Source organism: Sander lucioperca, chromosome 1 (genome assembly GCF_008315115.2).
Source record: "Sander lucioperca isolate FBNREF2018 chromosome 1, SLUC_FBN_1.2, whole genome shotgun sequence".
In the NCBI taxonomy this organism is placed as follows: domain Eukaryota; kingdom Metazoa; phylum Chordata; class Actinopteri; order Perciformes; family Percidae; genus Sander; species Sander lucioperca.
In genome coordinates, this window is record NC_050173.1 from 36,864,571 (window position 1) to 36,891,667 (window position 27,097).

The following is a 27,097-nucleotide window of genomic DNA, read 5'->3' on the forward strand; positions in this document are numbered from 1 at the left end:
TCTGCAATCTGCATTGCTCAAAGTACACATATATTACGAGTTTATTATGCAAAACAGACTTCATGTCTAGCTGCACTCCAGTTTTAATAAACTATAAACAACAGCACTGGGGTTTTGTGTTATTAGCAATCAAATTAATTAGCATGAGCAAGGGGGCATTATACAATGCTGATATTACATTATCAAGGGTGCCACAGTATGAACAGAAGCAGCACAAACATCAACCTGTGAACCTAAATTTTGCAAAACAGCTGACTGATGTGGATGTGAGCTTAACATTTTTAATATTTTAAAATGCTGTTCCATTTTTAAACTATTTCTACCTCGGCAGCAGAACTCTGTGGTGCTGCTGTACAACGTTATGAATTAAAGTATGTTCAGCCCTACAGTTCATGGATGCAATGAGCACGCTTCTGTAGCCGATGGATTTAAAATGAGTCTTATGACCTAATGAATATCTAAGCCAAATAACACCTGTGTCTCACCCACACACTACTATTCTTAATAGTATTTAAATGTGTTTAACTGTGTTTACATATAAATCTATTACTCAAAGTAAATTCATGCTACATATTATTGTATACTGCATCTGTCATATAGGGCCGTTTTACTGTATGTACCAATACTGGGGCTGAGAATCAGTGGGCTATTCAGCATCTACTTTGAAAAACATTCAAGTCTTTTGTGTGCTTTTGTGTCTCTCAACAGGGACACATACCACCGACCAGACACACGTGTGTGTTTGTGTGTGAGTGTTTATGGGAGACCCGCTTTAAAAAAGGAACCTCCTGTCCACCAGTCAGCATTCAGAGATCGTAAGTACACCTTCTACCTTCCATTTTCTCCAAGGTTTTTATGAGCCAAAGCTGTACATGGTGGCTGAAGGATCCCTGTGATAATATCACACTGTGAGATAATTTATAAAAGTTAAAAAACTAAACCCAATTCAAAGTTAAAAAAGCAATATTGACAAAACATAAATCATGCAAAGAAAGATTTCAAATTCCTTCCATTTCAGTTTGATCTAACAAAAGCTATAAAACCTAATCTTACAAGGATGAAATGCTAAATCCTTTATCAATGTGAGCCATAGGCAAAATCTATATCGTTAAATTTTGCTTAAATGCATAACCTCTTTCTCGCTGAATGATCATTCAGCTTTAATAGACCATTTAAAATAAGTCATACATAATTATTACGAGTGCTTTACCCTCCAGTGCTAACCCTTTTCAGTCTTTCTCAAGAAACATAAGTTATTTCCTGTTTGAGGTTATGAACTCTGTCTGGGTGGGAGGCCTCTGTCGTCATGATATTGCAGCGAATGTGTGATCTCACACGCATCAGCAGTTTGTGTGTGTGTATGTGTGCATTTGTGTGTGTGTGTGTGTGTGTGTGTGTGTGTGTGTGTGTGTGTGTGTGTGTGTGTGTGTGTGTGTGTGTGTGTGTATATCCTCTGCAACTTTTGCTCACATCTGCAATTCTGCATTGATTCCATGCCAGTGAGCAGAAAGCTGATGCAGAGTGGTGGGTTCTCTGTTATAGCTAGGTACATCAGCCAATGGCTATTGCCATTACAGGATGAGTGTGACGGAGTTTAATAATGCTGCAGAGTAAATGACTGCAGTCAATACAGTAATAAAAAATTCTGCAGTCATACGCAATTGTGCGGAAATGTACTGTATATGCAATTAATGTGCTACTATAATTATTAGGTTTTTCAATTTCAGAATGAGATATTTTTTTCATATTTTTTACATTGTTTCTTTATTGTATTAATGCAGCACAGTGTACTAAACACTATTTTGCAAAAAGGAAATACTCGTCAACAATTTGAAGCTTTCCCTAATTAGCATATGAAGGGCAATGTTCACAAGCATCAAAAACATGTTGTTTATCCCTACAGCACTTTGGGATTATAATCAACTCAGGGCCCGCTTATTGTCCACTTATGCTTCATAGGACCCCCTCTATGCTGAATCACTGTTGCATATTTCATCTCATTACTTTTCAACAAATTAACATGGGTCAGTATCAGGGAAAACTGAAAAGAAAAAGCCTGCCAAGCATATTCCATTTTACCTGAGAGTGGGTAGCATGCTGAGATGTTAAGATTGTAAACCTACCATCAGGACCTCTCAAAAAAACATTCACACTTCCAGTGTAACATGGCTGAATGTGTAAACATTCTATTAAATCTCTGCAGCTGAATTAATTATACTTACCACATAAACTGAAGTTTTCGAGCATTCTTCAATGTATCATGTGGCGCTAACCAAAACAGCTAACTTTTGTAATTACCTCTAAACAAGACTAAGAGTCAAAAGGATATGCAGATCTGTGAGGCTCCATATGCACAGCGGTGCTTTCAGCTACATTCTGAATTGGCATGCTAACATGCTCACATGCTGATGTTAAGCAGGTATTATGATTACAATGTTCACCATCTTAGTTTAATCTGCTAATTAGCACTAAATAGCATGATGGGAATCATGGCAATCCATCCAAAAGACTGACATACTAATTGACTGACCGACATGCCACTAGCATGGCTAGAAAGTTTGATTTAAAAGAGAAACAAACACAAAAGACTTTTTCCCCTCGCTCCGCAGCTGGAAATTGTTGCATTCCACAAAGAAAGTGCCACTCATGAATATGTCAGTGCCGCTGGAGAAGAAAGGGCAGCATTGTTCACTATTTCACAGAGATTTGAGCAAACTGTGCTGAGTGGAGGAGGCCGGGGCAAAACAACATAGATGCAGCAACAAAAAATAAAACTCTGTGATCTGCCAGGTGGAATATAAACAGTTACTCAAGCATATGGAAGGTGTCACTATCACAGGGAGAAGGGAGTTTGTTTTTCTCCTGCATCTCTACGTGTGTGGTATACATGTGCTGAAAGAATTTGATCTGTTGCCCGGCCTTTAATGATCTCTAAATGCATGTGAACACATGCTGGTAAAAAGAATAGCCCAGACTGACAGATGAGGAAGTGATTAATTCTGAGGCACAGATAAGCCACTGTTCCATGTTAAGAAACACTTCACAGGCACCTAATAATATGCAAATGTGGCTCAGCTGGAATTTATTGGACTCTTACACTTTCTTATTTCTTCCTAAATGATGCATAAACTGATACCGATTCTGGGATAAATGTGGGACTTGCCTGCAAAAAAAGACTAAGCTACATGAGCAGCTAACAGACACTAACCAGGACCCTATCGAGCCATTGAACCGTTTGAAACAGGAGACCTTCTCAGAGGCTGCACGCTTTCCCAAGGTTTTCATCAAAGACAGATGTAATTTAATACAGTGAAGCTACTGTTTGAGCCATCGTCTTAAACAGCAATCCCCTCTGGTTAAGAGGTCTATTTTACTCTTCTGCTCTTTTACTGATATGGGAGCTGACCTGATTCAATGGTTTTATTGATCAAATTGATTAAATAACAGTCTGCCGTTCGACTTTATACTGGGGCGATCTCTCTATCCGACAAGCTGAGCTCTGCTTCAGGACCACGATGATTTCCCTGTTGTAGTGACTACCGACACCCTCTTAAAAGTTGTTAGAGCCAACATCAGTCAGATAAACCCATCAAAGGCCAGGCTGGATATCCTGGTGGGGAGCATTTACCAGTTCAAAACCAGCAGACTGATCCTCAACCTCTGGTGGATTCCTCTTATCCAGACAACGTGACCCTTTCCTCACTTCATCCCTGACCTCTCTCTGTGCATCTTCCGCACTCGACATTTACTCACGCTTTCTTCAACTACTCCACCTCTACTTCTCCCTCCCTCAGTTTCAGTGTACAGTGGAAACAACGTTTCTTTCTCCTGCTCCCTGTAGTTGAATGCTCTGTGATGGTAAGCTCATAGCAGCCATCAAACACAGTGGATTTTCTCATGGCTGGCCCCTTGAGCGTAGCGGCTCTGAGGCCCCTCGCATGTCTTTCTTCTCCTGTTTAGATAGAGAGATGCCAGCTTCTTTTGAGTTGCTAACACAGCTGAGCTCGTGCCAACAGGTTGATAACTGTGGTAAATACTGAAGGAGAGATTTCTGTTGCTAATCACTGCTGCCAAAGCTGTGAAATTGCACATGCATTTTTTTTTTTTTTAAAGCTGACTGAATTAAGGCCATGTCTTATTCTGAATCCTTTTCTTGATCTCAGCAGGATCTCCATGTTTAGATAATGCAGGATGTGTGTAACAAATGCTACTTACTAATATGTGTGTGTTTTACAAGTGTATCAGTGTGTGTGATCATCTCCAGACTCATCAACATGGCGCCGTCTCCTGTCACAACACTGTCTGGCAATGAGCGGATCTGTCACACTGGGTGACACAGCACTCCAATTAATCACAGAGAAGGACCACTAATGAAGTCATTATGTATTCTGAGAGTTTTATCTTGACAACCATTTTTCCCACTAAAGAAATGACTGATACCGAAATACACTTAAAAGGCTTAAAGACATAGTGGTAGTGGATTTGCAAAAATTTGACAAGTCAAATATAGCTCTGGACAGGACACGGTTGATGTAAAGTATTAATCCATCTCTGCAAGTATTTAATTTCACTCATTTTGCTACCAGTGTTGGTAATTTTGGTCTCATCAAAAACATCAATTAAGGTTTCCTCGCATTTTATTTTAATGGCTCCAAGAACAAAGTGCTGGAGTCCCCCTTACCCCTTGAGCAAACTGCATCACAGTCACAGAGTTTGATTTGTATTCAACTTTCTTCTTTCTTTGCTCCTCAGACTACTGATGCAATATCCACATCAGACAGTCAGTCTGTTGTATCTGTTGACACCAATCATGTAACAATCAGATATTGAACTTGAATTAAGTTTGAAAAGTTTGAGTAGTAGAAACCGTAAAAAAGTATTCTAACTCCTAAATAGCTCCCTCCCCTTAAGCACTGATTTAATTAAAGATTGGACCAGACTTTACTCCTTAAAGGAGGGATTACATATAATGTGATGATATATTGTATGAGAAACTAAACACATATCAGTGGTACTGAGATTAAGATGCAAGGTCTGTATATACAAAATGGAGAAATAGACAGTATTCCTAACTGAAAACCAGTAATTAAAATACAATTCTATTTAATTGCTATAAATGATCTCTATGGAGAGATAATAGAGATTTTTTCGCTCGTTTGTTTTTCATCTGGTGTTTCTAAACTAAATAAAAACATACTGTATTCCCAATGCAATCACTTCCTAAACTGGTCCAACTGGATGTTGTTGTTTTTTGCAGAGTGCAGGCTGAATGCAACACTTTAGAATGAAATGCAGTTCTGTTTAAACAAACTTTTCGAAGAGTGTTGATCCAATAATCTCTGAATTTGGCATTCAGCGTCTTTGGAAACTCAAAGACTTAAAGTTATTAAAGTTATTAAAAGACTGTTGGCACTCCTTATCTTTTAGCTGCCGCGGGCAAAACAAACCAAGCCTGAACTTGTGGAAGCAATGTTCAATAAAAAAAAAAACTGGACACGATGTTTTGTAATCTCCCCTTAGGATACATTTTCCAATGTAAAAGCCATTTTGCTAATCAAATACTCATCGCTCTATAATACTTTTCTGTTATTCCAATATCTTAGGGAGTTTTGTAAAAATCAAAATGCAGTAACACTCTGGCAACATAACGCTACACTGCTGAGTTGATCCACAGTTCCCATGGCACTCGGACTAATGCTATTTGTGGCTAAATATTATTTAACTCCTCTGAAATCAGCAGCTCGACAGCAATCAGGGATGCCCACGCAAATATTCACACATGCATGTGCATGCACATTAACACAGAAACAGCAAGAGAGAAAGAGAAAGAGAAAAAGAGAGAGAGAGAGAGAGAGAGAGAGAGAAGTAGAGAAACAAGGAAAAAAGATAAAGGAGGAGCGGAAGTCTGTGTGAGAGAGAGAAGGAGAGAGAAAAAGAGAGAGAGAGAGAGAGAGAGAGAGAGAGAGAGAGAGAGAAAGAAAGAAAGAAAGAAAGAAAGAGAGAAAGACCAGCAAGAGTAAGAGGATGATGTCAGTGAGGAGCTACATGTAGATGTAGTCTCGGGGGTTCGAACACTGTATCGTCTGACTCATAACCTCTCCTCGTTCCTCAGCCCTCAGGCTTACAGCTGCTACATTTTAGAGACGCTACTTTGTGCCTTGCTCCACAGGTTGCTATGGTGATCACTGACCTGAGGAATATGTAAATCATAACCTACTGAGTCCACAGGTATTTTAGAAAAAAAAGTGTCAGAGGCTATTTTGTATTGTAAAATAATAATGGAATGGATCAGATAAACACAATTGTCATTTTGTAGGCATAGCAATAGTAATAAATAGTAATCTATGATAGTAAGGTAAATATCTTTAGTTTTTAGATTGTCGGTTGAATCAAACAAGCAATTTGAAGATGCACACTTGGGCTCACTACTTTTGAACATTTTAAAAAGCAAACCAGTTAATAAGGAAAACTATGTTACTTAGTTGCTAGTGCTACAAAAAAATTCAGACAGTATCAAGGCTCTGATTGTGTGCATGCGCTTGCGTGCATGCATGTGTAATGAAGCAATTTATAATTTCAGTGCACAATCCTGCGCATGCTCAATTGCATAATGAGGCCTAAAGTATCTGCACACACTACTCTTCATGTATAGCACTAGAACACATTTTGGGCATCAGATCAGCCTGTTCTCATGAACCATATGTTCGAAAAGCTACAAAAAGCTAAGCACTGTAATTCGTATGATTTCTTTTTTTTTCTTAGCTGTGTGCACCACATTGACTGCTGACTGTATAAGAGGTGGTTGTGGTGTATGGGTGGGTGTTAACACCCACTCACTTTTTCTTGCCTAAACTTAACTGTAATCTCCGCCGAAATGACCGGCAGCTTGCGGTGCTCTGTACCCGACTCACAGTCACCTATTCTCGAGTAACTGAACCACCAACTACCGCTGAGCACCATGTGGAGCACCATGCAGAGCACCAAAGCCGGTGTCGCAGAGCTCTGTAGCGGCTTAGTCTCGCTTTGCCAGACCCTCCTCCAAAGCGCGCTGAAGGAGGGTCTGGCTACTCCACATAGCATTCGGGGATGGGAGGAAAACGTGTTCTGGTTTATTGGCATTTCTTTAAACCAATCAGAATCGTCATGGGTGGTGCTAAATTCCGCACAGAGCCGCTGCAAAATAGTTGTGCGAGAGAAAGCTCAAATTGGACCGATAGTCTAGCTAGCTGTCTCAATTTACCCTGCAGAGATCTGAGGAGCAGTCAAAAATAGTCCTCATAAATCCACCGAATTAAAAATTCCAACACAAAGAAAGCGGAAGGAAATGGAAAATACATGCATCCGGCGGAATTTCCTGCAGCACCGGAGCAATACCAGAAGTGGAACGTGAAGGATATAGACTAGTAGCAGCTAAACACATCTACTAACTGCCGCTGATACGACGAGCTGTAACGGAGGTCTGTTAGTAGCTGGTGTCACAAAGCTCTGTAGCGACCTAAACAACTAGCAACTGCCGCTCTGTAGCATGGAGCTCTGTAGCCAATGTCACGTGACCAGCCGGTGGTCTCCTAGTTTTCATAATGATATCATACATTTTAGTGTGCATAACTTTTCATATGATATCACACGAACTCGTTCATGAGAATGCGTTGCTTGGATACATTTAGATGCTTAAAGACTTTCCGTCTGGGATTCGTTATTCTGTTTGTTTGTGTGCTTCTCACACATTGAGACACACACACGTGTGATGTAAAGGCTTTCTGGAGCATGAAATAAGCTTTCCCAGGGAACAGTAAAGCTGAGAGGGGCTGATGTCCCTTGCTATTTCTTAATTAAGTACACGCAACTCTCATCTTAAAATTGTAAATGTCACCTCAGAGCTTCTGGCTACCGTTCCTGTCCTTCCTCTTGGTTATGGCCCTTAAGTAAAATGCTGGCGCAGTTGGGAGTAATGTAGCACTTGGCCGTACTCTTAATAAGATACTCTGGGTGAAGGGCTCTAGAGTTATAGCTGTATCTTTGTAATCCCAACGATAAACTCAAGAATGCAATTTTGTTCATAATGTCAGAAGCTCATGCAGTGTATCAATTGCTAAAACATAGAATATTTCCCCAAGAGTTTGTGTGTGCGTGTGCGTGTGCGTGTGCGTGTGCGTGTGCGTGTGCGTGCGTGCGTTGTGCTCTGGACTGTGATGAGCCGACAGGAGGCAGCTCAACGATAAGAAACATATCGGTCTTCAGCACCTGCCTTCTTGCCTGCCTGCCTCCTGACTGAATGATTACACAAGCAGATTGCATGTAGAGTCCCCTCTCATTGTCACAGCAAAAATTCCCAAAACTCTAATGACAAAATAAATTCAGAGTGTGCAGACTTTCACGCTCGGTTCTGCCAATGAATGCATTTTCTCCCTGCATGCCACGAAAATTAACCACATCAAACAGAGTTGAAATAGTATTTCATTATTTGTTCTGACTTTGTGATGAATCCTGAGGAAAGATGAGAGTAGTGACATTGTGGCTTTGAAGATGAAGCAGCCCCTCGCCTCAAAAACAAACAATTTTGTCTGAACCTGACAAGCCTCTTTGTCACTGTCTAACAAAAATATGCAGTGATTTTGCTGACAGGTTAGCTTCTGTAAGTACAGTTATACCCCTCTCAGCTTGTTTTACCTGTGTTGTAATGGCCCTGCCAACTCCGATCACGTGTTCACAAAACATACAGCTCCTTTTCTTGGGACATAGTACATGTCTTGTGTCTTTTCTGACCTATTACCTTCAATGGTTCATAAGCACATACTGTGTCTTTCAAGCCACTTTTGTGCTCTGTTTGGTTTGGTTTGTGTCTGCAGCTCAGTGGAGCAGCAGAGAGGAGGCTACAAATGTCATTTAGCACACAGTATCACACAGCACAGCTGTTAATTATCTCAATGCAATCAGCCATTTGTTTGTCCTAGGTTTAGAGATAAAGTTCTGAGCATACGCTTGCATGTTTGCAAATGTCTCTGGCTCCAGACATTGCTACAAATGATACCGCTCAAACACCACCCACAGTGTCTAATTTTATTAATTTTAAACTGTATTCCGTGCATAACTTCCTATGTTTCCCCCCACACAAACCATATACAAGGACATCTAATTTACCCATTGAATTCATGACTTCCCCGCCTTCCTTTTCCCCCAGACTCGTTACACTGTATTGTAACCTCTCAGTGCCCCTGTCACAACACTGCAATCAACTTTGCAATCAACTTTGCTTTCTCAAACTTCACACACATGGCTGAGCACACGCTATCACAGAGTGCCGAAGTGGAGACGAGACGAGCTGTGACAGGGCCGGGGCATCAAGGAAAGAGGCAGGGAGCAGCCAGCTAACACCTTGAAGCCACTCAACACCTTAGGGACATTCACGTTCAAGTCTTCTGCAAGTCCTATATTAGGGCTGTCAATCGATTAAAACATTTAATCTAACAAATTACATACTCTGTGATTAATTCATCGAAATTAATCGCATACATAATTAACGGTGCCTGAACTGATACTTTTTAAGAAAGTAAAAAACGAAAAGAAAAAAAAAGGGTACTAAACAACAGTTGGTGACATTAAAGCACCCATATTATGCTCATTTTCAGGTTCATAATTGTATTTTATGGTTGTACCAGAATAGGTTTACATGGTTTAATTTTCAAAAAACACCATATTTTTGTTGTACTGCACCGCTCTCTCTCACTGCTGCAGATCCTCTTTTCACCTGGTCTCTGTTTTAGCTACAGAGTGAGACCTCTTTTCTTCTTCTTCTTCTGTACTATCTTTGATTGCACTCGCACATGTGCAGTAGCTCAGATGTAGATCATGTCAGCTAGCTAGCTCCATAGACAGTAAAAGAAAGGCTGTTTCTACAACTTCGGTCAGTTACAAGGCAGGATTAGCTGGGAGACTTCTAAATGAGGGTGCACATGTAAGTAGTTCTTTTGTGTATTATGGTGAACTTATGTGTGTTGTAGCAGTGCTTTGCTATTGAGAACGAGGTAGCATGCTAGCGTTAGCATGCTAATGCTACGAGCTAATGGTTGCAGTTAGCCAGCTCGTTTCGGCTTGGGATGTCACAAGCCGTGCCGATTTTGAACAACTCACCCAGAGACTGAAGGCAGGACACATTCAGAAACCGTATCTCACTCTAAACAGCATGGATGGATTTTTTTCAAAGTTTGTATGTGTGTGGAAGCACCAGAGACACAACATAACACCCCAAATCCCAGAAAAAGTGTTTTTTTTCATAATATGGGCACTTCAAAGAACGGCTTGTTTATTGCTAAGGCCATATGGTCAAAATTAAATGATTTAATAATAATGTATAACAATAACAATAACTTATTTCACTAGTAAATTGCTGTTGAACGACAAAAACAACAATCAGATAGGAAAAGGACATTTACAATAACTTCAAATGCACCACGAGGCTGTAGTTTACCAGTTTATATATATATATATATATATATATATATATATTTGTCTTTCAAATGGTGAAAATATCCCTTTAAATGTTTCCTGCATGTGTTGATCACATTTCCACATTGGCCAGGTGGAATTTTAGACCATTTCCCCATACACGGCTGTTTAATTATATTGATATTTAGGAATAATGTCTTGATCATGAATGGCTCTGTCAGGACTGTCGTTAACCATTCTGAAACATTACTTCTCCTATGTCGAAGCCATTTTTTAGTTGATGTTTCACTGTGTTTAAGGGCATTTTCTTGTTACATCTCCCAACATCTATTATGCATCAGATGACTGAAAGTTACCCTGAAACTTAAACTTGTAAAAATGATTTTTAAGTTTTTAGTTTAGGTTTAAGTTTTCAAACACTGTTTTTCCAATGAGCATTACTTGTTTAAGCCCAGGGGCATCATGGTAATCCCTACTCCATGCTTCACTTTAAGGATTATGTTAGTTTGTTTTGCATAGTTACTGCAGATTAAATATACTCTTTGTCCCAGTAACACAAAACAATTTGAGATGTACAATGAAACCATGAAGAGATCACTGTTGATAGTCAATATTTTTCATGTGGTTTGTACAGAACAAGACATAACTAACCACTACCTAACAACAACTACAATTTCAACTCATTGATGGAAAATCTGACTTGTAGCTTTTTTAGAAGTCATGTGTGAAGAGGTTCACATACTATCAATACCTATTTGGATTTTTAATATTAAGATGATTTAATAAATATGCCATTCAGAAAACAATGAGTTGAGTGTTATTAGTTTACATATATGTATTTCTCTATTATAGTGACTTTGATGAATATCAGACCACAATTTATGATTTCTTTTTTTACATTAATGTAGGGTTCAACCGGCTTTCTTTTTCTTTGCACTGAATGCTTATTATCTGTGACTCAATTAGACTCTCCTAATTTCTCCTATTCTCGCCTTCAACGGCGACACAAATGTGGCACTGCAAAGGCAGCTTTACAGACAATTTTACTGATTGAACCCTTCAAATGGTCCACCAAAAGCGGTTCGATATGACAGACCACCTAGAGCATTACCTGCAATCTTGTTGATTATCTCCACATTCACATCGATTATCATGTGGTTCCCTCCCCCTTCATGCTCAGTTATCACTCTGTGGTTGCTGATACGGAGCTACACTATTGATCGCAGCCCATTAACAGGGATAAAAGTGCACAGTTGCAGTCTGATTCATCACTACATATGGAGGAGCCATCACTCAGGGGGCCATCTACACTTGCAACTGGAATAAACATCTGTCTACAGGTACACTTTACACAAGGTGCCTTCTATAAAATAAGAGTTTATTAGAGCATAAAAGAGCATAAATGCTGCTTGACTCTTCCCGAGCAGAGCTGAAGTGTGATGGGGGGGTATACATTTTTTGTCAAAAACAAATAACTAAAAAGGTATATCAGATGCTCCGAAATGTCTAAATTTTACTGGATTTGGTACTGTGCCATTTTGCATGCCCAGCTGGAACAGCAAACAAACATGTGTTGGTGAAATGGTGGTCAATATATCATGGCTGCAGAGGGACAGTGTCATTGATTGAAAGCAGTGGCTAAGCGCGAAGAGAAATTCATTGAGCATACTTATTTACTCTTTGTAAGATATCAGCAAACCGTTTTTTTCAAACATTGAAACCCAGCAAATGATTTATACATGTATAAATACCAAACCACAATAAGAATTGCATGCAGTCAGCGGTTCTGCTTCAATGTAGTAGTCAACCTCTTTTAGATATGTGCACCACAGCAGGCTACATATTCCTCTCTCCTCTCCTTTGCCCAGTGTGCATTAAATGGATTAAAGCACTAAGAGCAGCCAAGCAAATATTCATTTCCTCCACACTGAGTGTGAGAGCACCAGACAGCATATTATGGACTGTCACAAAGTCCCATGACCATCTCGCCAGATCAAAGATGGAAAATTTAAATCTTTAGAGAAGATACAACCTATTCATTTAGCAGCTTTGATGCAGCAGTGTTTGTTTGATTTTTGCCCAACGTAAGCAGGAGTTACCAAACCCATATGGGAAAAAAGATATGAGTAGCAATGTATTCGGATATAATGTGTTGAAAGCAAAAGGATTAATACTCTAGACCGCCTTTGGTTTTGGTTCCACAAGCATGAATTAAAGTTAAGCACAAGTTAGAAACAAAAGTAGGCTGTGAATACAGTATATACACAGCACATGTGTTGCAATATATTTAAATATAGTCACAGTAATGTCTTTTTAATTAACTGCAAGTATAAAAGAGTCACTAGAGTGATGATCACACAGTGCTAAAAGCACAGGATTTGATCGAATGACTCACCTTCCTAACTGCCTCTAGAGGTCACTGGACACCCCTGTCCACATCTCCTACATGTTATAACAAATTTGCACTGGCCAATATGTAATGGATGTAAGTAATAAAGAGGAGATCGGCATGGATGGCTGGGCCTTCAAAGCTCGTAATTTTAACACCGGAGATTTGGGTCTGCATCACGTATCCCATAGTGCTAGGGTAGTTTCAGACCAAGCACACAACAATGAATAGTTTGTGTGAGGTCGCAAAATGAAGAGCAGCACACAAAGCAGCTAATTAGGATGCTAGAGACAAGTGTCGGGGGGGGGGTGGGGGTGGGGGGACTCCGACTCAAACAATGGGGACTCAAGATGTGACTTAGACTCAACAATTGGTGATTCGACTACAACACTGCAACCACACCTGTAAAGTTTCGTGACTGAATGTTGCACGGTTGTGACGCTATCAAGGTGAAAAAATCTGGCTGCAGATAAATAACCACCAGGCAAATTACTCAAAACCGCCTCTGTGGTAGTTCCTGCTACAGTAATTGTCTTCAGGATATTGCCAAGATGACACACACGGACAATCACACACACACACACACAGACTCACAAGGTGAAAACAATATCAGCATCGCTGTCACGGCTGGTAATGATACTACAGTAGAGAGCACCACTGTTCCGTTCTTTTAAAGGAAAGCCCTGCAGCCACAATGGATGCTGAATAATACACCCAAAAAAACATCCATACAGTTGTTGATATAATAATTAATACAAAAATTACATTTTGTCACTTTGTTGTGAAAATGACTGTGGCAACACACTAGAAAACCTCAAAGAGAACAAAAGCTACACAATTGCTGCACAGCAGTGGACTTTGGTCCAAGCTGAGGCAGGGGAAGAGTGCAGCGTGGCTGAACCCAAGTAGGCAGGCAGCAGGGGCATGGCAGCTCAGCAGGCCAGATAATTACATACGCTGATGGAGCAGCCACTTGGTATTCTCTGCACACACCCTAAAACATACCAGCACTAGATAGGTCAGTGGCAAGAGAGTGAGACAGAGGGAAATAAAGACAGGAAAAGCTACTACAGAAGCTCCCAGACCAGCTAGACCCAGATGGCAGGGAGGCTGGGTTAGGAATCATCTGCTTGCTGTGGTCTGAACCTTCACACAGACATAACCAACACGCTATGCAGAAAGGACCAAATCTTACTTTTTACTGTAATGTATAATCTTTTACAATGTCACCTTGTCATGTCACTTAACACATCTGGATTAACGGTAGTACATTTCTACAGAGGATAAAGCCTGACATCTGATGTCATCTGATGTCAGGCTTTGTCCCTCCACTTCCGCTCTCTGTGTTTTGCCGTTCTTAAAATCCATTTGCTACGGGAAACAACAACCACCTTCAACCTAGCAAGCTACACGCTGAAAATAAGTTTTGAAGAAAATTTGGATTGTGCAATAAGGCAGGCAAGGAATGAGATTTATAAGGAATATGTTTACAGCATTTACTATCTAACTGGGCATTTTTGGGACTGATCGGTGGGATTGCTGTGGACAAAATGCACACGGCGATACACTTGTAAGACCAAATTTTGTATAACCATGTATCCAGCTGTAAATAGTGCACACTACTGTATTGTGTGAACAGTTAACTTAATTTAATATTTTATGTGGCGTTTTCTTTTGCGGGGTGCAAATGTTCCACCAAAACAAGTTCCTACCCCAATGTATGTATGTGTAATCTGTGGTGTAGCCAGACCTTATTCCACAGCACTGTGGAGGTCTGGCAATGCAAGACTTGGGCCTACTAAACACACTCGCATAATATTACAGAGAGAGAGTTTGTGGAAATGAGTCAGAATATTTGTTTACACTATGGAAAATGCATAGCTGAATATTAGTCAGAAAAATACAGAAAATAGGAAGAGTGTGGGAAATGAGGTGCATGCTGCATACTGCGGGCGAAGAGCACTTTATTGGCAGTCACAAAAGGGCGGAGTTGGAAGGGGGCGTGTGGTTGATATCTCATGGGAGGCAGCAATAGGTGGCGGAGGGGGAGGCAGCCATGCTGTATTTCGTAGAGAATGAGTGTCACTCTGTGTCGCTCCGCTATCAGGCGAGCTGCTGAGAGCTGTGTACTTCACTGAAGGGTGACAGCAAAGAGACAGAGCCGCACTGCTGCTGTCACGGACACCCTGCCTTTTAGTTTTCAGCTGTGGGCAGCTAGCTGGTGTAACCGACTGCAGGCTGCTGGACCCCAGTGACTAACTGTGTCATTTTCACTATGTAACTGAAAGCTATAGCCAACTGTTAGCTAATGGTCTCATTTATTGTTATTATGTATTCATTCAACATGAAAGGTTAGGTCAGGTAAATAATAAGATATACAGTATGTCAGGAATGAAAGTTGAAGTAGGCACACAATCTGTTCAGTGCAGAGCACAGGCTGGTTGGTAGACTTTGAGGAGAGAATAATGCTACGCAGGCCTGACCTTCTCCTTTCAGCTCCTGACTGATGAATCAAAATGTAGTCAAGTGGAACCTCCTGAGCCTGATAACATAGATTCAAAATAACCAGCCAGGGAAACTGCATCTCATTGCTATCGAAGGTTTATTGAACCATGACGGCTGATTTTTGTTTTTTCCTGCGCTGCTATTTTATGTAGAAAATATTCCTCATCACTTATTTCTTTGCTCCATATTTCATTTTACTATTTCTGTTTCCCTGCCCAGTGGCTTTATTTAGTTTTTAAATTCTCTATTGCTGTTCTTTTTTTCACCACCACCGCATGATTTTAAAGTCAGCTAACAAATTCAAGTGCATACACACACAGAGAAGTGTTGGTGTTAAGATACATAACAGATACAGAGTTAATACATTTGAGCATGTTATTTATTAAGGTTTTAATCAATAATTCAGTAATATTTGTCAGTATTATTTCCTTTTCATGTTAATTCATATTCATTGGACTAACAAGCAAACATCTGACTCAGCATACACCACAGGGTGATTGGGGAATGGTTCTCCGTGTCTGTCTCTCATTTATACCAAGCAGCCTTTTTTAACTTCAGCAGACCAATGCTGTTTCATTGATTGGTAAAGAGGACCCAAATGGACAGTGAGGAAGTATGTCTCTGTGGTATTCGCCAGACCCCAGTGCTGTGGAGATGTAACCCTACACTTGGCTGCTTCCAACTCCCTCAATTTGAAAGCCTATTCTCCCTGCTGGAATTGAGATGCAGCTCATAGTGGACAGGGATTACGGCATTATGTAATGTATCACAGGTATGCAAAACATTCTCGATTATTATATCAAATTGGTAAAGTGCATGACTTTTGAAAAACCTAAATTTGGATTGATAAAGTGCAAACTCACTAGTTCACAGCATCAGATCATTTGATAGTGGCTCAGGTTTACATGTGGCATTCAGGAGCTAGGACGGTGACTGTGAATATTGTATAGTTATGAGGGCAATGCAAAGGAATAAAAACAAGAAGAATGTCAGCACCGTTTTGGTTTTCATCAGACAGCACCGTCATGTTTGCCTTAATATTTATGACCTCTACAGGGGTCTCTGGACAGCATTAAAGTCTGCCCCTGCCCCTTGCCCTCTATAAATATTTTCTTTATGGCCGGGGGAAGTGAGGGAAGGTCGTAACAAGCTATTACATGGATGAGCATTTATTAACCTCATCCGCATTTTATCAACCAAGATCCTGCTCAGTGACCTGCAGAGACTGTCAGAGCTAAACATCTGTTTGGCTAACCTCCTCCACCCATCTTTCCTCAGTGACAGATCGGCTCTTAACCATCGTGTTGATCCATCACAGCTCACTGTCCCTCCTCTCCATATCTGTCTGTCTGTCTCTATGCCAGATAATAAGCCAGGCTATTGATCTCAACTCAATGAAGCAGGCTCAAGGTCTTTACATTAAAGCTGTGTTTTAACCAACTCTGGCTGAAGGAGAAACCCGCTGTCAGAGTTTTGTCACAGTGCGACAAGGTCTGTGCTGAGCTGTGGGGGCCCACTGTCAATGTTAATGGTGCAGCTTGGTAGAACTGAATTATGTTCTGAATAACTAAATGTAAAGCATATCACTTGATGCAGGGTGACACACTCCCCATAACTATGCTCAGGGACTGCACCTGATCAACAACAGCTGGTTTACAGTTGCTTATGGTGACCAAATTGGGCACAAGGGACTGAAAGGGCTGCAATTATTTTCATTATTAATGTCTTGTTTCGTCCTACCAACAGTCCAAAACCCAAAGAGATTCAGTTTTCAATAACATATACCAGCAATTATTTAAATTTGAGAAGCTGGAACAAATGATTGTTTTGGTGTTTTGCTTACAAAATGACTTCCACCATTAATGGATTATCAAAATTGTTGCCAAGTAATTTTCTTTTACCCAACTAATCGATTAATCACCTAATTGTTTCAAGCTCAATTTACAATATTTATCTTCACCTGAGAGAATACATAATGTAAACTCTAGAGACTGCCTTATGCTTGATGATTATAGATCCATCAGAATACTAGATATCTTACCTTGTACATGTCAGAAAATGGAAGAAAACAAATTCCATTATAAATTCCCAGAGTACAGATGACATCTTCTAATTACTTGTTTAAGCAAAACATCAGTCCAAAACCAAAATATATTCACTTTACTATCATACAAGAAAAGCATAAAATCCTTTTTGAGAATGTTTGGTATATTTGCTTGAAAAAGGACTGAAACACGTAAAGGATCATTAAAATAGTTACCAATTAATCTACCAAACCAGTACTAATGGTTTCAGCCCAACATGGCCTACAACAAAACAAAGTGTCAGAATCACATGAAAATTATTTTGTGATCACAATAAAACAAAGGAGGTACACAGTTGGTAAAATGCAATATAAGAGACTCAGACAGGATACTGAGGGTGGTGGCGCTCTAACCTTTGGCCCTGTCAGGGTGCCTTACACCAGCATATTGCTACTCTATGACAGAGAGGTTGTGGGGTTAAGCTGGTTAAACTGTGCACTCCGGAAGGTGGAATATTAATTTCCATGTGGTGGTAAAGTTCAGGTGGTGCAATGATCACATACATAATACAGGAGTGAGTTAGAGGAGCAGCTCAGCTCAAGACAGGTCAGCCAAGTCCAGTCAATGGGAACCAAGGAAGTCTTCAAACATGTGACCAAACAGATGTTGCTTTTTCCATCATATTTTTATATCAGTATGTGCCTCATGAAGTTTTTTTCCCCCCAAGTGAGAATAACAGGGTGCCAACTCCTGGGTTCCAGAATTGGTCTGATCATGTTTTTAGGCTCATTCAGTGCTCTAATTGACGCTCAGACAGAAAAAGCCTTCAAACATGTGACCCTTTAGATAACAAATAAAAATAAAGTGTCTGAGTAAAGACAATAGAAAAGATCTTTAGCCTTTGACACAATAAAGGAATAGAGATTGATAGATTTACTCTCTGTTGGTACATGTGAATAAATCATTGATGTGTAACATTCGTAGATACAGATCTGTTTATACTGTTCAGATAACACTGTAGGACATAGCATTATAAAGCCTGTCCGCCATCATTCATCTTCATTTGTCTTTGTCGAGGTGCTACCGAAAACAGAGTGATTCAGAGAGGAGGAGAGAGAGAGAGATGGGGAGGGAGTTCGGTCCAGGTAAGAATGATCAGTGTGTTAGCAAAGCTACAGCTTCCACTGAAATCAATTTCTGGAGGAGGGTTTATTTTCCACGTTTGTTCAGCATTGTTGCTTAATCGAATTTGGAGAGTAAAGCGGAATTATGGGCTGTGTCCTCCTCTAGGTTGTGAACTCCATTGTGTAGGAGTCACATCCACTCCAAACCCCATTCACCTTTTCAGATCCTTTTTAACCTTTCTTACCATATCCACTTCCAATACACACTTTTGTGATTGCATTTTTCCCCCCTAACTTGGCTCTCATCCAAAACCTCTCGAGATGTTCATCGCCTTTGCTTGCTTGCTTTCGGAGAGCCTGGACTGGGGTTTCAGCCCAGATGGGTGTGAGTTCTGAGGAACCCAACTTAGTCAAATGTGCTGATGCCACAGTATCTTGTTGCCAATTTATAATATCCATATTTCCCAGAGCCTATTGACTGGACTTTTTTGTCTGATTTACCGTCACTGCCCTGTCAGATGGGCTCAAAATACCCCTTTATCAACACCACCTGTCATGTCCCAAATAATTCTTGGTCTAGATTTGTGTTTCGTCTTCGTTTCATTAGGTTTGATAAAGTTTGCATTCATACTACTGCCACTTGGAGTGTCAGAAGCTAGACATTTTAAGCATGTATCCAGTACTTTTAGCTATGTTGACGTTTTGCTCTCTTGCTAGCCTGGTTTAATGCACTCTGTGTTAAGGTGTTACAGCTGACTCACAGACAGCTCTATCGTAGCTGGTAGTTTATCGGTCATTGTGCCAATAAACATACTGTTATTGTAGATACAATAAGATCATCCCTACACCAATTTGTGTGTTTATTTTCTTTCTAAAACACAAATGTGTACACATATATATATATATATATACACATATATATATATGTGTGTGTGTTGGAAATCATATATAGAACAGTCATTCATCTGCTTAGAGATGCTCAGATATTCACAACCGTGCAACTATATACAGCACATACTGTAAGAAGGCTTGGCCATGCATATACTGTACGCCTACAAGGCTGTAAACACATCAGGTATACATCTGACATAACAACCTTTCTCCACTGAGTCATAACCAAATTAATTAATCCAACCCTTTAGGCTTGCTGGCCCAACATTGGTCAGTGCAAATAAAGAAAGTGGCTAATTTTTTGACAAGACAAACAAAGGTAAAGAGCTCAACAACTTAGTGAACTGTCTGTAAACATTCAGTGGACATTTTACACACAAATTACAGCCTGAATAGCTGATGCTCTCTCTTTTTGCTGCATCAATGACCACTGAAGCTGTTGCTTTTACCCACAGCCACAGTGCATTTTCAAATAGCCAGTGAGCTCTGGCTGTTAGAGGAGACAAACTAGGTGGTGACAGAGGGAAAGGCAGAAAGTGACAAAGAGAGAGGGGGACAGGGAGATTAACAGAGAAACAGTATAGGTGGGCAACAAGCTCAGAAAGTGAAAGTAAGAAACCAGTCAGCAACGTTTGCTAAATGGATGCCATCTGGCCCTACCAGGGAGGTAATTTGTGTGAAGAGAGGAAAGAATCCAGTCATGTTGGCAGGCAGGCCAGCAGGTGAACACAGCCAGATACAGACAGAGATTTGGGTCCTGCAGCTATATAAATATTTTTGTCTGTATCTGTATTTCATGTGACAAAAATGACATTTGTGTGGAAGAAGCAACCAACAAGAAGCAGCCAGCATGTCAAACAACACTTAACGAGATTGAGTTTTTATTGTTTACCTGGTAGCAGGGATAAGATGGGTTGGTTGGAGAATCTCCCTGAAAGAGTGATAAAAATTGGGGAAAGCAGATTAGATGTGAGATAGAGTGACAAAAGAGGGATTGTAAATGTGAATGAAAAGAAATCATGTCTGTGTGTATGCATGAGTGTCACAGGGTGCAGTGTATAGGTATATGATTGAGAGACTGAATAAAACTAAAGTAATGGTGAAGGACAGAAGAGGAAGGATTTGTAAAAAAAAAAGACGGAAAAGCAATGTGAGCTACTTCCAATTTCAGTCAAAGGGCTGCCCAAAGTATTAAAAGATCCATTCCTATTGATAGAATACACAACGAGAAGTTTATCAGTAAGGAAGTTCAGGACTGCCTGTCCTATATCAGCCTTCACTTTCCCCACAGAATGAATTGGTTGTGTTGTCCTGCAGGATTTCTGCGGGACTGGCCAGGGCAGCCTGCAGTGACAGAAAAGATTAGCCCCAGTGCCGATGGCTTCATTTCATTGGCTCTCTCGATGCAAAGGCTTGTCTGTCACGAGTCACAAAGTACAAATCCTTTCAAAGACAGCTCAAATATTTAGGTTTTTATCACAACCAGCAGTTGAAAACAGATTGAAGACAGTGGCAACCATACTGCCGCAATGACTTTCATGTTTGCAGCTTCGAGGCCAGACATATGACAGGCAGAGTATGGTTGTTTTCATGTCACAGTACACTAGGAAGATTATTGTGTCGCCTCTTTCATAATCCTAACAGGATTTTTGCAGATTCAAGGATTTGCTACATTTGATACGAAATGTTGGCAGCCTGTGCTCTTGGCTGACATAGGATTTCTCAATGATTGAATGGGAAGTATGAGTATGCAACAAGACTTTACATACATAAGTATGTCAAATTCGATATAGCGGCAATTGAAACATCTTGGTGCTGCATTATCTTTTCTAATATTTGTGGTCCAAAATATTTTCAGCTATAGATAATTTAAGATGCATCTTGTCACAAAGCCGATTAAAGCATTAAGAAGTTGCTTACATTGTAGTTTTCTCCCACAACCTCCTGCTCCACTGCAAGAAATCTGTCTTGGACACAATGCAATCACTGACTGATAAACATCAGCTAGTACACACTGCTATTAGCTTGATCATCTTCTTCTGTGTATTTGTTTGACTTGTCTGACTCAGCAGCTAAACACATTCAGTATATATGTGGCTAGTACATTAGTCTAGTTTAAAATGGGAAACATACTGTTTGTTTTGGACAATTCTGGTGTCTGTGCATTGTGATACTGTGAATTTGGACATTATGTCTACTGTCCTCTTACTGTTTGGCTATATTCCAGCCTGGGTCATTCATCACTAAGCATTTGACCCTGCTCAAGCATCAAAGAAAATAAAATTTGTTGCTGTTCCTAATCACATTTTGATTTGAAAGATGTATTTCTTTAGACAATTCTAAGAGTCTATACAGCCATGCTAGCAGCTCTGTGAGGCTGTACATGGGCAGAGCAGTGCTTTAAACTAAATGCTAACGTTAGCATGCTAACATGGTCAAAAAGACGATGCTGACATGCTGATGTTTTGGAAGTATGTTTACCATTGTAGTTTAGTGAGTTAGCATTCTAACATTTGCTAATTAGCGCTTAAAAAAAGGCTGATGGAAATGTTATTAGTTTTGCAGGTATTTGGTCATAATAAATCAAAGTATTGGAAACATTTTGAAGAGATGATGGTGCTAGAGGTAAAGTCAGGGGATCACCAACATTATTAGGATTCATTGTCTAGGGAATGACCATGAATGTCTATACAAAAGTTCATCCAATAGTGTATCGACAAACTGACTGACTGACATTGCCATCCATAGAACCACGTTGCTAGCGTGGATAAAACGTTGTAGGCTATCGGAGTACCTTTGACCATAACTGGCCTATAATGATTACCGCCATCACTGCTGCCATGCATAGCTTCTGCTTACATAATCAAAAGTAATCAAAGTCCACTCAGAGCAGTTTTCTAATATGGTGCCACCACCAACTGAGCAACAGAGCAGTATATGACTATGATAGCCCAAACTCCCCAAGGGAAAACCAATATGAGATGGAATTGATAAAATGCCAGCGCTGATGCTGATGCATTCTTATGTTCATGAAATTATTTACCCAGCTAGAGGATATAAACTCGGCCTGTTCATCTGTCTGTCGGTCATAAATAATCACTGAGATAGTACTAACCTATTGTCTGGCTTCTCAAGGCACTGATCCAATAACAAACGGTCACTTATGACTCTTTTCAATTTCCAATTAGTGCTGCACAACTCCCAAGTTTCTGCAGTTAATTCCATCTCTGATTCAAATTACAATTTATAATTCAGGCATGTACCAGACGCAGTTAATCAGAGAGATTAACAGTTAGTGCAACAGTAAAATAAGTGAAAATTCCTCAAGCATCAACAGGGTAAGTAGCCAGATAATTCAGAGTGCCATGTTGAAGTGTGATGCTAATTGTCAGAATGGACTCTTTAATTCCTATTAAACCATAATTAAGAATCTACATTCGAGATGCAGCACCCAAAAGGCTAAGCCGCAACCCCTGCATGTGGGAATAGGCTACACTAAATAAGACTGAATAATGTTACACGAGCAGCAGAAATAATGTTGCATTCATTTAGCCTAAATACATTAATCAATGTTGTTAAACACAATGTCCTCCATATGAGTATGCTTGTTGACAAGTTAACTGTTTAATTTAATAGGCTATAGTGTGGTGGAATTTCCGGAAACACCACGTTAAGGTATGATGAGACTAAAGGGAAAGCTTAGACAACATCAGGTCGTTTCATAGGTCACAGTAGCCTAACAAGCCAGACCCACATCAAGATGTTGGGTCTGGGAACTCACCATTGGCAGGGCTCAATCCGAGGGGCGGGATAAGCGGTTGTCTTTCAAATTCCCTCTGCACGCAATAGGATAGCGCTACAACCAACCAGAGCAACGCTAGTTGACAGATTAAACTTTTGCCGTATCTGGTTGGCAAAACTTACGAACACATCTTCCTTTTTTAAGAATGACTTCAGTGCCGTTCTTTGTTCTTTTCTCAAAGAAAAGCTTAACTCCAAGTCTTCCAGACTCGCGGCCAAAGCCGATTCGAAAGACCGCTGTTCGCCAGCAGCAGCAGCCATCTTCTTTGTTTCAAGTAGCAGGGAATTCACCATTGACATATATATAATGGACCAAAAGATCCCGTTGCTCTGGACGGAGACCAGTGAAGGCCATTAGAAGCACTTTTCCGGTGATGGCTGAGCATTACTGAGCAGCCTCCAACTGAGAGAGATGACGTAAATGTGCCGTGAGCAATGTGTCTGAAAGTTGTAAGCCTTCTGGTAGCTGTGCCAAGAGAAATCTCAATCATTCCGAATCTTGCAGAGACCGAGAGCGTAGGTATATGTAAGGAGATAACATAGGCACAGGCTAATTATTGCTAACTAAAATGCTAGTTAACATTAGTAATTAAACTTAAACAGCTAATGTGAGACGAAACTGCCTGCGCGCTTCTCCTGTACTGTACGGTAATTTCTCTACTGTGCGACAGTAAGTCGTATGGTTATGACACAATCGTTAGCCTATTTTTATAAAAACGTCTGCTACAGAGCCATAACTTGAGATACAAGGTAATGGAGCCTTTTATACATTGTCGTGTTTCTTTAGAAATAAACAATGGACAAATAGAGTCTTTAAACGCTTCAGATGTAAAGTAATTCGCTGTCAAAGTGACGTCAAAATGAATGGCAGTCAATGGAAATCTATCGGGAGGTGATGGCTTGGTAGCATCAAAATGGCGCCATAGGAGGTTCGGGTTGTGAGGAGACGCTTACCCCCTTGGAATTCACGTGGAACCATCGCAACTCTGCCGTCATTATGTTAAGCCCGCCCACCGACTCTATACACGATGTGATAGAGTTTGGTTTTTCCAGCTCGCAAGCCAACGGAGAGTTGCTAGCACACTTTAGCCTACTTCCCAGAGAGAGAGATAGGCTGAATTAGGCTTCAGCATCTTTGTTTATGGCACCTGCAATATCTTTGTTAACCTTAAAGGTTCAGCTAAACGTAACGCCTCCAGCATGAGTTTAAATACACCTTCAGGAAGACAGGAACTTCAGAGAGTTGGGACAGCACTGCACAATAACACATTGTGGTTATACTGCCTGCTTAATTTTCTCCTCACTTGAGTGTTAAGTCAATGTGTGATGATGTGTAAGTCATCAAGGTCTCCCAAACCTTCTTCACGTATGTGAAATGAGTTGTGCTGCTCCTGAGTTTTTCCTTAACATATAGTATCCTTCACATTTTCCTAAAATATTCCCAATAATGCATTCAATCAAATTCTCAAGGTCTCAGCAATATTTTATATATTTTAGAGGCTTTTCATATTAAAGGATTTATATCATTTTAAATAGATAATATTATCTGTGGTTGATATTGTCTGAGACAGATGCACAATGAAAGAAGGCACTCTTTAGCAGTCGCAACATCCTCTATTAGCCAAGGATCACACTAATTATTTCAACAAGGAGTAAAAACTCCCACAGAACAATTTATGTGCAGTTCAGATAATAAATTAAATTAAAAATGAAGCTAAACTGAGCAAAATGTGTTGGCTGGCAGCAGGGGCAGTACGTGTAGTAAACTGTAGGACAGCTAACAGGAGAGGCAACTCATTTACCCTCTCCACAAGGGTTCTCAGTGGTATGTCTAATTTTCCTGAACAGGACTGCAGCTTTCAGGCTTTTCTATATGTATTCACAATTGCTAAGATGTCCTTCATCTTTCCTCTTAGATTACACTAATCTTTCATGGCAAATTAGTGTCCATCCAGTTTTCCCAGCTACAGCAGCTATAGGCTATACGCTCTTCACAAAAATGTAATTCAATCCCACAGAAGCATTTAAAACATGTTTAATGGGTTCACTTATCTAATAATATGTAACAAATAACATTTGGCCATTATTCATTTTTTTATCAATAAGGAATCTGGGTTTCATCTCAGACTTAATTCTCAATTAAATGTGACAATCTGCCTGTTTTATTTGAACAACCCTTGTAGAAATTAATTTGAAGATATTTTTATTGGTTTATAAAATATAAGACGCTTCTGACCCCAAGTGCGTGTCTGATATATAGGTCAGGTCATCGTGTTGCTGTTTTCCTGACTGTAGCACAGAAATTTCAACCACTAAATTCAGCCAGAAATTATGACTTGTAATTTGAAAGAAATACAGACAGAAAGAGGAAAAGAGAAAGCAAGAGAAAAACAAAAAACCAAGGAAGAAAGAAACATTTCAGTTTGGTATTTGTTTAGCTGAGCTAATTTAATTGTAAGCTACTGTTGCATCTATTTCTTTTATTCTTGTCCTAGTCTTAAATAGCAACAACACATTGCTGGCAATTGACATTAATACTAATACTGCACATTTATACCAACTTGTTTTAGTTCTCGTATTTTTCTTGAAACTTTATATAATTATACAATTATGCTTATATTATACACTGAGCTGCCAGATTATACCTTAAGCTACATGCAGTTAAAACCACTAAATACACCAAAACGATTTAATCAAGTATCACTTACTTATTTCTCAATTAGTTTTAAACATAAGAAACACCGTATAAACAACCTACTATGGGGTATGGAACTTAACAAAAATTATTGATAAAAATTGAGTTGATTTTTGGAATAACAAATCCCCATGTGTCCGGGTGCCAGTTTTGTATTTACCGTATGACTCTGGTGGCCTGAAGCTTTCCAATTTCTATTATTATTTTTTGTCATCTCAGCTCACACAGATAAAATCATGTTTTTTTTCATATTTGTGGAAATGAATAGAATCCTTGCACACTGGTCCATATAACTTGGAACATTTACTATACATTGATTTTAAAGAAGTAGTTAAAATCACTACAAATCCTGTTATACTGAATAGCGTACGTATTTGGAAATGGTCTCATAAATTGTTAGGATACAAATATACCATCTCCCCTGTATCCCCAATTTGAAGAAATCCAGGTATATCCTGTTGTGAGGATGATACGTTTAAACTTTGGTATGATAAAGGGAAATTTTGCACTTGGGACATGGGATTGTTCAAGAGACGTCACGTGACCAGCAACTGTAATGGTTGCAAGAGACTGAGGCTCCTGCACTCACCCCTGTATTTCATTAAATAACCTGGGATCTCATTTATAAAACTGTGCGTAGGATCCTTACTAAAAGTGTACGTATGCCTAAAAGCCAAAAATGGCGTAAATTCAGATTTATAAAACCGTGCGTACGCACATCTATAAGCAATGTTCCCTTTATAAATCACAGATTACCCACAACAGTGCGTACATGAATCAGCCTCTTATCCCGCCCTGTACACGCCCATTTTTAACAATAAATAGTCAATGCAAAGCACCTCATGAATGCTGATCAGTATGTTAATGACCCTGGCAGTTGTTCTTTCGTTATGCCGAATCATGCCGAATCATGCCGGAGTCATGATGACTGGCAGGGAAAAAGCAAAAAACTTCTCAGACGTCCAAAACGGCAGTAATTACGGCACTCGGGGACAGCTTCGATATACCAGACCTAGATTAACAGAACTATATATTATATCCAAACAAGCCTAAGCGATAAAGTTTAAGATAAAGGAGTAATACAGGAGAAATACAGTCTATATTTTCGTGGACATTTAATCCGGCTGAAAAAAAACGGAACATGATGAATTCTGAGGATACGCTATGTAAGTTTTGGAGCCAAGCTTTAAAGGGATACTTAACCAGACTGAAAATACTGGCT

General features: G+C 39.8%; 1 protein-coding gene across 4 annotated transcripts in view; it reads left to right on the forward strand.

Annotated features, from left to right (window-relative positions):
- frmpd3 (FERM and PDZ domain containing 3) overlaps positions 1-27,097 on the forward strand; it is a 95,492-nt gene that overhangs the window by 39,747 nt on the left and 28,648 nt on the right. For all 4 annotated transcript variants that reach the window (XM_036003498.1, XM_036003509.1, XM_031319394.2 and 1 more), the window contains exon 2: positions 709-815. The gene's annotated coding sequence lies outside the window, so the exon portion shown is untranslated. The remainder of the gene's footprint in view (positions 1-708; positions 816-27,097) is intronic.